The sequence below is a fragment of the Octodon degus genome, unplaced genomic scaffold, assembly GCF_000260255.1.
Source record: "Octodon degus isolate 3935 unplaced genomic scaffold, OctDeg1.0 scaffold00145, whole genome shotgun sequence".
In the NCBI taxonomy this organism is placed as follows: Eukaryota; Metazoa; Chordata; class Mammalia; order Rodentia; family Octodontidae; genus Octodon; species Octodon degus.
Window position 1 is genome coordinate 5,801,211 of NW_004524721.1, and position 10,496 is coordinate 5,811,706.

At 43.5% G+C, this 10,496-nt stretch overlaps 1 pseudogene; it reads left to right on the plus strand.

The window, feature by feature from the left end:
- The first annotated feature begins 8,899 nt into the window (after positions 1-8,899).
- On the plus strand, positions 8,900-9,846 carry LOC101585524 (annotated as a pseudogene).
- The last annotated feature ends 650 nt before the right edge of the window (positions 9,847-10,496 follow it).

Consider the following 10,496-nt stretch of genomic DNA (forward strand, 5'->3'; position numbering starts at 1 on the left):
CATTTAAAAGAGAGAGAGAGTGCCCTGAAGGCATTTGAGGAACAAAAAAAAAAAAAAAAAAAAAAAAAAAAGAGAGAGAGAGAGTCAATTAGAGTGAGGCAAACTGGCTGGACAAGAAGGCCTGACCTGTCAATCACAGAAAGGCAGTACACATCCAATCAGAAGTTCCATCTTCAATTCTCTTGGTGTGAAATCAAGCAGGCTTTTGATTGGACACACTAGATCTAAGCTGAAGTATGAAATAAGAAAGACCCCCCACCATTAACCTCGGGTGACTATGAGCTTCTAGCTTGGTGTCACTCTGCAGACATACTACTTCGCACCTTTAATAAATGTAAATCTTTGCTACCTTTCTTTATGTCTCTTGACTATTTCTTTGTTCAGGATACCATGAACCTGGAAAGGATCCCTGGGGCTGGGGAGATAACTCAGTAGAATAAGCGCTTGCCTGGCAAGCTCAAGGGTCTGAGTTCAATCCCCAGTTCTGGAAAAAAAAAAAAAAAAAGGATCCCTAAAAAGAATGTACAGACCCCCCAAAGCCAGTAAGAGTAGAATGTACACACCCATGCAGCTCTTGCTCAATATCTGTGGGCAGCAGCCCCTTTGGCAGGCCCTGCAGAGTGGCACTAACTGCCTTAGCACAGTGTTGGCAGTGATACACCAACATCAGACACAGCAGTCCTGGAGAAACACGTCTTCAGTGGCTGCCAGTGGCTCCAACAGCAGTTGGCAGCAGCTCATAAGAGTAATCTTGACCAAATATCAGTGTTTTTCTCAGACAAGGGGTTTTGCTGAAAATTCCATGGTGACATCCTCTAAGGGAACCAAATAGGGGAGAAAACAAATACTCAACATTTGAAACCTATTTGCAATCCCAAGTGACACACCACCTAGGCACCTCTCAAAAAAAAAAAAAAAAAAAAAAAAAAAAAAAAAAAAAAAAAAATACGGGCATTGACCTTCAAGCGTTCCAGATGTACTTTAATAGAATGAGAAAGCCAGAACTAAGAAAGCATTGCTTTTCTACGTGGGTTTGCCTAGCAAGACACAAAGTAGGAATTTTCCAGAATGGAAGACTGCTGAATGAAATTATGGAGAAATATAGTAATGTTACTATGGATCAAAACAGGATACAGGGGCCAGGGAGATGGCTTAGTAGAATAAGCGCTTGCCTGGCAAATGCAAGGGCTGGAGTTCAATCCCCAGTTCCTAAAAAAAACCAAACCAACCAGGATACAGACAGAGGTGGTAAGAAAAGCTGCAGTATATTATCGGGCATATCCAAGCTTATCTTCCAATTCTTATACAAGCGGCTGGTGGAGGGGTGCAGAGAGGCATTTACTGCTAATCAACTTTTAGTTCCAATAGCTATAATCTTAAAAGGCATTGTGTAGCTGGTCTTCGTTGTATTTATTATAGATGGCTTGAAGGTATATAAATGAGAAGTAATATTGCTGCAGCAAATATTTCACTGATGCCTGAGGCAAGTCTCTCCTCCTCTCTAAGCAAAATACAGTAGGGTGGGGCAGGCAGGAAGGGACCCATGCTCTAGAGATGACTTCATGCTACAAAACTGAGGCCCTACTTCTAGAAAACTGCCAAAATTAAAAATGAGTAGGTCGTTGAGTCTGGGAAAGAATATGTTCTAAAAAAGAGTTCACTATACTCATGAATATGCTCCTATCCAGCCCCCACACCCCAAGAATAACAGAAAATAATAGAAATAACGTGGAGATTCAAAAGCAGTTTTGCTCCTAAAAACAAGTCAGCATTTGCACACATTCTCAAAAGCCCCCGGAGCTGTCCTACGTGGGCACATGGCTTCCCAGCTCCAGTTAGCTCTGGGAAACCAGGTCTACTGAGCCCCCAGGGGCCTGCCCACATGGGTAAACAAGGGCATCACAGTTGAGGCTGTCCTCTGAACTTCAACACATCCAGGACTTGTCCACAGTATCATTCTATACTGTCTAGTTATTTATAAAATTACAAGCCCCTTTCTTCTTTCTTCATGCCCTCTGAACTACACAGGTTAGTAGCAAAGGCATAACATGTTCTGTTAAATTCATTAGGTAGCCATGATCCAACTGCTGAGCACAAAAAGCCATTGTCGGAGATAATTTAGGATACCCGGAGAGACTTAAGCTCCCCACAACCTACAGAATGGAGCACCCTGCAGAACAGTCTCCGCAGGGCCTGCCCATCCTGGTGATGTCTGGGATGAAGTCCCATCTTGCTAGGAGAAGCTAGAGAATGTATTTATGGACTGGTGATCATGTTTCATGGGAAAAGGAGAAACAGAAATAAAAGGGGCTCTGGGACAGGCCAAACAATGTTTACGTGTACTAACTCATCCATTTACATGACAACATGAGGTTGTACTCATTTTGTGAAAGAAGAAAACAAAGTTCCTAAAGCTAAGAGAAATTGAATGGAATCAGGGATCCAACTGGAACACGGGTCAGACAGATGCAAGATCCTGGACTCTTTCCAGCACAGCGCAGTTTGTCCTTTGGGAGGCAAGTCCAGGTTAGTGCTTGCTGGGCTCTGCACAGGACCTAGCTCTACCCTACCAACCCCTGCCTCCTCACAGTGCTGGGTTGGCACTCAGCATGCAGAGTAATGCAGCAACACTGCCCATCTGAAAGGGAAGCTATGCCCTTCCAAGCACATGGCATCTGTCTATAGAAAAGGAACCACATGCAAAAGGAGGCTTCCTAATGAAAACGGGAGAGGAAATGCAGAAAGGCCACATGTGCACACCAGGCAGCCCCTTGACGTTGGTATTCTAGTGTGGAGGGAGTGCGGTGCTTCACTAGGCAAACTTGAACTTTCACCTTGGAAATACTGACCAACTAATAGAAAAAACAAGAGATATGGCAAGTTCGTTATCTTTTATTTTGTTTTGTAGAACTGTGGGCTGAAGCCAGGGAATTTGTGCTGAGCTCCTTTTTTATTTCTTATTTTGAGACAGGGTTTCTCTCAGTCACCAAATTCCCCAGACTAGGCTTGAACTTGTGATTCTCCTGCCTCAGACTCCAAAAGTGCTGGGATTATAGGTTTGTGCCACCACACCTGTCTACAAAGGAATTCTTTCTCTGCTGCTTTATGCCCCGTCTCTAAGGACTTAACTCCACATCTTATAGTTGATCAACACCTTTCTTTGTTTTTCCTTTAATGAGCTTCTTGAAAATCAAAGTAATACCCTGAGCATCCTGTCATTTGAAATAACAACAGCAGTACTATCAGAACACATGTAGTACTTCAAGGAAATGAGGTGTTATTTTATTTTCTCAGTGTAGCCCAGGAGCCAGTTTTCACTGTATGTCTGTCTCACAGCTGAGGAAACTGAAGCGTGAGAGATCCAGCTCTTGCGCAAGGTCATAACTGGGGAGGGCACGCAACAGGGCTAGACCTAGGTGCCTGGGCCCTTCCTTAATTAAAAGGAAACTCCTTCCAGAAAGAAAAGCACCAGCTGAAACACAGCGTCGCTTGTGGTGGCAAGGATTTTATTTTCTTCTTGCCTTGCTGAAGGTGTCAAAAAGGAAAGGAAAAGAATTAAACTCAGGGTCTGGTAGCCTGAAGATGAAGTAACATTTGGTTACAATCTCCTGTCCTAGTTGTGGACTGGCACTCAGAACAGCTCCTGGCTTTGCGTGCCTTAGTCAGTCCAGACTTGGGAAACAACAGATCCATAAATTGTCAGCAACTAGGGAAAAGGCTGGCAACGTGAGAGCAGACCAGAACTCCAGCCGAGGAGAGAGGAGAAAGAAAGGTGGGAGTCAACTGATGGTACTTGCTGTGGATTTCTCACTGGTGGTCAACTTACTACACCCAGCAGAATTCAACTAGTATAGTGCTAGGTGTGGAAGGCCCACCCGGGGGTTGTTGCCAGCAGCATAACAGCAGAACAGGAGAAGCTGCAGAAATGCTGTTACGGAAGCTGTTTAGAAAAGTTGTTGGAGCTGTTGGAAGCTGCTAGTTCTCTTGTGCTGTCCTGCTGGAGGACCTTGTCGTGCTGGCTTTCCCACTGAACTTTGGAGAAGCTTAGGTCCTCATCTTAAGCATTGATTCCTGACTCTAGAGAAGATGGTACACTGCTCAGCCTCATGAAGAAGCTTGTCGCATTGGCTTTCATTATGGGAACTCGGCTTTCCTCATCACTGGAGGAGCTCGGGGCCTCACTGTTGCTGAGGAGGGCTGTGCTACTTTGAGGGGAGCTCTGATGCTTACCTTGAGCATTGCTTCCTGTCTCCAATTCAGATCCCTCAGCCTGCTAGTATAGATTCTTCATCCTGCTGGCATAGACTTCCTAGTTTCCACCACCAACCTTTGGGCCTCTCCATCAGATATCCATGAAGCAGGCCTGCCTGAGACTTTGTTTCGGGCTCTAGGCCTCCACATGGACTTGGGGAAGGGATTGTTATGAGCTCTAGGCCCTCCACTGGATTCTTTAGTATTTAGTGTGTGGATAGATTTCCTGTACTTGTAGTATGTTATTTGTGGGTGATTCATTATAAAACACTATTATGAAATGTGTCCTGTACTATATTGTTCACCTTGCAAAAAACCCCAAACCAAGACAGTACCTCCATCATTTGTTTCTGGCAAACAAAAGTTTCTAAAGAAAAGAAAAGCTGTTCTTGCTTGTCCTGTGTCCTATTGGGAAACACATTCCCATAACTCGATAGACAGCGAACTATGGTCATTTCTGGCTTCCAAGGCTCCCCCAGAAAGCATTTTGGTCTTTCAGTTAAATGTGATAGGTAAAACACAAGCTTAAAAAATCCATTAAAATGTCAGGAATTTAGAAAGTGAGAAGTTGACTGTCATGGCACACACTTGTAATCCCAATGCTTGGGAGGCTGAGGTAGGATTTCTTCATTCAAGGTTAGCCTGAGCTGCATAGCAAGACCATATCTCAAAACAAAAAAACAAACAACAACAAAAAAAAAAAAAAAAATGGGAGAAACAGTTAAAAGATCAAATGAATGACTCATAGAAAGCTGAAACAAAAGGAGGTAGAGATAAAATAGTATCCAGAATGAAGATACCAACTATCTAAATTCTTGCAGAGAGAAATAGCAAAGAGTCACTTTGCCTCACCTTCCACACCCAGATCTCCAGGAAGCCTTAGATTTTGGAATCACCAAGTGAAATGGAAGGTTACCTGAGATGTGAACTGAAAAGATAGATATGGTCATCCCACTTGTTGTCTTGCTGTAGGCAGCTGAATTAGATAGGAATATTATAGGTAGTTAGACAGGACCAGGCCCTCAAGGAGACAATATGGAAGACAAGCTGACTTTGCAACTTGGAAGAGACAGACATTTCCATAAGGGCCAGACCTCAAGACAAAAGAGGAAACAAGTTTAGCCACATACTTCCCTAGAGATGGGCACCAGGGATTGATATTCTAAATAGGTATAAATCACCTTGAAAGAGCCCAAATGAGTCACTAACCCACCCCCAATAGGAAAAGATCCTGTCCTGTATTCATGCCCGCTTGCTATGTGACTCGCTTCCCCATTTGGTAGTGGATTTAATCAATTTTACCTTAGCAATGGTGCTTGTAATCCCATGGGTTGACCATATTTTTGTCCCACTTCATGCCCACCTAAGCAAGTTCCCACATTCTCCACCACTTTAGAGCCACCTCACTGCATGGTTCTACTCCATAGAAGTCTCTGGAAGAGATAGCTTCCTGGGGACCACCTGCTGGGGGGGGCCTCCTGCCCCCCTCTAGGACAGGAGCTTTCTATCCCCCAACTAATATATTCTGCTCATAACCTCCTTTTGTTCCTAAAATTCATTCTTCAGTTTTAGGGGCTGAGGAGATAGCTCAGTAGAATAAGCACTTGCCTGGCAAGTGCAAGGGCCTGAGTTCAATCCCCAGTTCTGCAAAAGAAAAAAAAGAAATAAAAAAAAATTCATTCTTCAGTTTTAGAGAACACAAACTAGTCCCAGGGACCTTTCAGGTTGGGAGTTTCATTTTTCCCCTATATCATTTGGAGGTCATCCACCAGAGATCAGTTTTTATCCTTATATCAGTCTTAGCCACAATTCCACTTTCTATGGTTTCAATTATTTGCAATCAATTTATGGTCAGAAAATACTGGTATGAATGGAAAATTCTAGAAATAATTCATAAGTTTAAAAGAACTATTACTAGTGAACATTGCTCCATTTTATTATTAGTTATTGTCTCTGTGTCTTGGTTTGTTTTTTTTTTTTTCGTCTGAGACAGGGTCTTACTGTTCAATTCAGGCTGATCTTGAACTCACTTTGTAGCCCAGGCTGGCCTTGAATTTGCAATGATCCTTCTTCCTCAGCTTCCCAAGTGCTGGGATAACAGATGTCTGCCACCACATCTGACTTCCTGTGTCTAATTTATGTTACACTTTATCATAGCTGTGTATGTATTATAGAAAAAGCATATGTGGGGTTAGATACTATTCATAGTGTCAGGCATCCTTGAAAGTCTTGGAACATATCCCCCGTAGGCAAGGACAGCTATCACATTAGCTGAAAATCTCCATATACCATGAAGTCTTTCTGCTTCTCCCCAGGTAGCCAGACAAGCTATCTACACCACCTACCCATCAGCCCACTAACCCACCAGCCCACCCACCCACACAAGAAGTTATTTTTAATTTAAGACTCTAGGTTTTAAAGGATATGTTGTCCAGCATAGTGAGACATGCTTGTCTTCCCAGCACTTGGGAGGCTGAGGCAGGAGGATTGCTATGAGTTCAAGGACAGCTGGGACTACAAAGTAAGTTCAAAATGAGCCCAGACTGCATAGTGAAACCCTGTCTCAAAAAGATACAAAAATAAATAAATAAATGCATATATCGAGTACCTACCACAGAGAACCAAAACCACATACATCCCTGAGAAATCTCACCATATCAAAAAAAGGAGATCCTAAAAATGTCAATAAGAAAAAATTCACATGCCAAGTGTCAAGTGTCAAGAATCAAAATGGCATTGAACTTTATTCCATAAAATAATAGAAGTTATAAGCCAATGTATTATTTTGTGTTTTTTTTTTCAATGTATTATTTTGTGATCTTCAGAAAATCTGAGAACTTTTTAAAGCCTAGTGTCTCAGTTACTCTTCTCTCGTTGCTGGGACAAATACCCGACACCCAAAATGAAGGAAGGAAAGCCTTATTCAGCTCACAGTTACTGGAGGTTTCAGTCCATACTCAGCTGGTTCCTAGGCAGAGCGGCACTTGGCAGAGAGCAACCTTTCATGGCAGCAAAAAGCAGAGAGCAAAGGGAGTGGCAGCAGCTCAGGCAGCTAGCTAGCCTCTCATCCCTCTTTATATTGTAATGCAAATTACCTGCCCCAGGGCAGGTGCAGCATCCACACCAACAGTAATCAATCACAAACTCCAGGAGCCAGTCCATGACTGCATGAGGCTTTGGGGGACACCTAGACACAAACCCTAACATCTAGCCATCTATATCCAACAAAATTATTGACCAAATTGATAGACAGAATAAAAGACTTCTTTTTTTGGCCTTTTTGAGACAGAGTCTTGCTATGCAGTCTAGGCTGGCCTTGAATTCACTGTGTAGTCCAGGCTGGCCTCAAACTCATAGCAATCCACTTGCCTCAGCCTTCAGAGTGCTAGGATTATAGGCCTGCAATAACGTGCCCAGCTCAAAAGACCTTTTCGAAATATTTAGATCCTCAAATGCCTTACCTTTCCTCCAATCCTTTTTTTTCTTCAGAAAAAAAAAAAAAATTACAAACTGTTCTTTGTAAAAATAAGAGAAAACTAAGGACAGAAATTATAGGAATCAGAGAATACATCAGGATGACAGCTGTATAGGAGGTGGCAGTAAGAAGTAACCAGTCCAGATGAAACACTGAGAAAGGAAGACTCCGTGGAGAAAATCTTCCAGGTAAAAATAAAAATGAAGCACCTGTTTAGGCAGATGCACTGGTGGGGGTTGGATCCCAGCGTGCAGTGCTGACCCCTCTCCCGGGACTGAGATTGGGTGTGGTGGTGCACGCACCTGTAATCCCAGCACTTGAGAGGCTGAAAAGCAGGAAGGATCATGACAAGTCTGATTTGTGCAGTGAGACCCTGTAGACCCTGTACTAACTAACTAAATAAATAAGACCCCAAATGAACCTATTGTGCTTCACTATGCAGAAAACAGAATCAAGGGCACACTGCAGAGCCACTGCAGCACTGAAAGTAAGGACGGTACGAGTTGGGGAAAGATAGGAAAGCAGTGATAATGCCAAGAACATCTTGAAAAGTTGAGTAAGGAAAGAAACATGATCATGTTCTACTCACCTCAGCCAAAAAGTAATAATTTACATGGTTATAATACTGTAAACTCTGAATATTGATTTATCCAAAAGTTATGATGTAAACTAGGAAGAATGAGATCCAGGGAAGGCAAAGCTGTGCAAAAGCCAAGTCCTCCTCTACAATAACATGATTACATTTCAAAATTAAGCCCAGCAATGGAGGTATAACAGCACATTATTTAGAATCGTGGAAGAAAAGAGCATAGAAATTCTTGTTGATATAGATCTTTAAGAGCAGGATTAGTGCTAGGGAGGTATTTTGTAGTTTTAAAATTTTTATATTTATCTTGTGTTATGGACTCTTCCTATGTTGCCCAGCCTGGCCTCGAATGCCTGGGCTCAAGTAATCCTTCTGCACCAGCCTTCCAAGTAGCTGGGGCTACAGGTGTACCTGACATTATGCCAGGCTTCTGCTCTTAAAAAAAGGATCATGGTATTACTACTAGAGTTATGAAAATTTATTCAAGTATTACTTTGATAAGAATTAAAATGAGCTCTTTCCAGGCATCCTCAGGAGCGTAACACCGTCTTTAAACCCTCTGTGGCAATCCCTGACACACTGCTGTGATGCCCAGGGAAGAAAGGGCAACCTGGAAATCCAACTACATCCTTAAGATCATCCAATGTTTGGATGATTATCCAAAATGTTTCATTGTGGGAGCAGACAATGTGGGCTCCAAGCAGATGCAGCAGATCCGAGTGTCCCTCCGAGGGATGGCTGTGGTGCCGATGGGCAAGAATATTATGATGTGCAAGGCCATCTGAGGACATCTGGAACACAACCCAGCTCTGGAGAAACTGTTGCCTCATATCTGGGGGAATGTGGGCTTCGTGCTCACTAAGGAGGACCTCACTGAGATCAGGGATGTGCTGCTGGCCAATCAGGTGCCTGCTGCTGCCCGAGCAGGTGCCATTGCACCATGTGAAGTCACCATGCCAGCCCAGAACACTGGTCTGGGGCCTGAGAAGACCTCCTCATTCCAGGCTCTGGGCACCACTAAACTTTCCAGGGGCACCATTGAAATCCTTAGTGATGTACAGCTGATTAAGACTGGGGACAAAGTGGGAGCCAGCAAGGCAACCCTCCTGAACACGTTGCACATCTGCCTATTCTCCTTTGGGCTGATCATTCAGCAAGTATTTGACAATGGAAGCATCTACAACCCAGAAGCCCTTGACATTACAGAGAAAACTCTGCATTCTCACCTCCTGGAGGGCATCCGCAACACCAGTGTTCGTCTGCAGATTGGTTACCCAACTGTTGCATCAGTACCCCACTCTATCATCATTGGGTACAAGTGGGACCTGACTTTGTGGATACTGATTACACCTTCCCACTTGCTGAAAAGGTCAAGGCCTTCTTAGCTGATCCATCTGCACTTGTGGCTGCTGCCCTAGTCACCATAGCCACCACTGCTGCTCCTGCTGCTGCAGCTGCCCCAGGCAAGGTGGAAAAAAAGGAAGAGTTGGAGGAGGAGTCAGATGAGGATATGGGATTTGGTCTTTTTGACTGATCACTGAAAAGCAAACTATCCATCCTGCCTGATTGGCAAAGCAAGGAATAAAGGCATAATTCTCTGGAAGGAAGGAAGGAAGGAAGGAAGGAAGGAAGGAAGGAAGGAAGGAAGGAAAGAAAGAAAGAAAGAAAGAAAGAAAGAAAGAAAGAAAGAAAGAAAGAAAGAAAGAAAGAAAGAAAGAAAGAATTAAAATGAGTTCACCCTAAAGGGCAGTCTGGATGTGTTCTTCCAGACCTGTGGTGGCTGATGCCTCCTTTGCAGGTTCGTTATGCCTTGGAGGGGTCTCCGCCCATAGTGAAAGAAACAAGGATGTCTAAGAAACCAGGGGAGTAGCAATGATTTACAAGACAATACAGAGGAAAATGGAGAAAAACAAGAGTTCAAAGGAGAAGAAAGATAGCCAGCAAGTGTGAGCTTGGCTTGGTTACTGAAATGAGTACATTAGTTTAGGAGAGAACTCAAGGTATATTCATTAATTTGAAGAGTTTATTCTCATTCTGTGTATCTAAATTTACAACAGTGGGCAGGCCAAATAGCTCAGCTGATTAAAGTGTCTGCAAGCAGGCTCAGGGGCCAAGGGTTGCATCCCTGGGCCTGCCTTCCGGCCCCTCCCCCAATTGAGACTGGGTGTGGTGGCACATGCCTAT